Consider the following 2,060-nt stretch of genomic DNA (forward strand, 5'->3'; position numbering starts at 1 on the left):
GGCGCGCGCTACCACGCCCGGCTGATTTTTTGATTTATTGTAGAGATGAGGTCTTGTCAAATTGCCCAGGCAGGTCTCGAACCCGCGGGCTCAGGCAATCCACTCACCTCGGCCTCCCAGAGTGCTGGGATTACAGGCTGGGCCATCGAGCCCGGCCTCTTGTCCCTTCTTATATGGACACTAGTCCCATCACAAGAGCTGGACTCTCACGGGCTGGTCACCTCCTCAGACCATCACCTTGCCAGCAAGGACTTCCACATATGAATTTTGGAGGGACGTAAACATTCCGCCCACAACAGCAAGTAGGCTGTGTGTGGGCCACAGCCAGGCTGCCCTCTGGGGATGTCACAAGCTGCACCAGCTACGGGGAGCTGGGAGAGGGCTGGTGCCACTTGCGATGGGCTGCACGTATAAAAGCACCCCCGAGTTACACGATCTACGACAAGCAAGTAAAGACGTGTAAGATGGCGAATGGATCATTTTTATTTTGACTCCATGTTGAAATCATAATATTGTGGGTGTATTTGGTTAGCAAAATATATTAGTAAATGAATTTTACCTGTTTCTTTTGCTTTTTAAACCGGTCACGAGGAAACTTAAAATTACAGAGCTGGCTTGCATCCTGTTTCCAGGGGTTACAGCTTCCAGACCCCAAGTGAGCCTGGTTTGACCCGTGTGTACTTGTGTGTCTGTATCTATGTCTGTGTCCCTGTGCCTCTGTGTGTATGTGAGTGTATGCACATATACCTGCTTGAGTAGAGGCTGTGTGATGAGAAGGATCTTGGCGAGGGCGTCACATGCACCTCCTGAAGGAAGACGTACTCAAGGATATCCAGGAAAAGCTGATTGTCAAGTGAGCGTTGAGTGAGAGCCCCTCCTCACCTTGGTAGACTGATGGTACCCATGGAGTGAAGGCGCTCAGGGTCTCCTGTGGTCTTCACACTTTCCCCCCTGCACCACACTATACCCCTTCCTCCTCGAGCCCCCCCCCCATGAGCCATGCCACCATTTTGTTAATGGATCTTGGCTTGTTTGGGGCTGTTGAGTAAGGTGCTCAGTTTCACAGCCCTGGACACCTGTCTGCTGGTAATGGCCAGCTTACTCCAGTTGGACCCAAGGCTGCATCCAAGGCTCTCTCCTTCCCTTGAAAGTAGTTCTCTTTCAAGGTCTTGTTCATCCACCTAAAGACAAAAGCACATGCTGGCACTGGGGTGGACAGAAGTGGCCAAGTCTGAGAAAGGGAACCGCTTTCCAAAATCAAGGCTGACAGGGGCGCGCTGAGCCCACATCTCCAAGCTTCCGGTCTCCACGGGAGCACAGCCGTCCCCAGGAGACTCCCACACTGGTGGCGGGAGATGGAATGACCATCCCCGGGTGCAGACTGGCTTGGTCAGCGTCCCTCCTGGGCTTGCATTGTCTGCCACCAGCCTCCCTCCCGAAGCACTCATTCCCAGGCTGGCGAGCCGACTTCTTGGTCGTCAGGGTCTCCACGGAGCTCTAAGGGGTCATGAGAGTGGCCCTCGTGGAGGCGGACGGGAAGAGGGGGGAAGGAGGCTGAGGTCCATGGGGCCGGCCACTTGGCAACCCGTCTCGGGCTCCAGGAAATGACTTGACGACAAGCTGACGGCTTCTTGCAGTTTATATTTTGTGAGCTCAAGTCCTGGCTCCAAGTTCCTTCTCAGGCACCCACCCCAACCCACGCGTGAGACCAGTTGCTATTTGCTTGCTGCTATTTGCTCTGCAAAATAGCTCCCTGGGTTAAGTTTGGGACAATGGGAAATGTCTCAAGGAACAACAACTGCACAAATGCTGCCATCCCTCCCAACCCCAGACAGGGAGTGACAGCCCCTGGGAATGCCCAGGTGGGCTGTCTTCCTGGGAGACTTGGCAGGGCCTCTCGGAAGGGATTCCCACAGGTGTCCCCTGCCCAGTGGCTGAAGGAACAGGGCTCCCCCTTGGGCCTGGAGCCCAGCAGAGGGGCCAAAGGCAGCCCCGCCATTCCTTTGAAAAGCGAAAAGAAACCTTTTTGACCTGAGCTACTTTTTTTTTTTTTTTTTTTG

Source organism: Carlito syrichta, unplaced genomic scaffold (genome assembly GCF_000164805.1).
Source record: "Carlito syrichta isolate Samal-C Ts95f unplaced genomic scaffold, Tarsius_syrichta-2.0.1 Scaffold308849, whole genome shotgun sequence".
In the NCBI taxonomy this organism is placed as follows: Eukaryota; Metazoa; Chordata; class Mammalia; order Primates; family Tarsiidae; genus Carlito; species Carlito syrichta.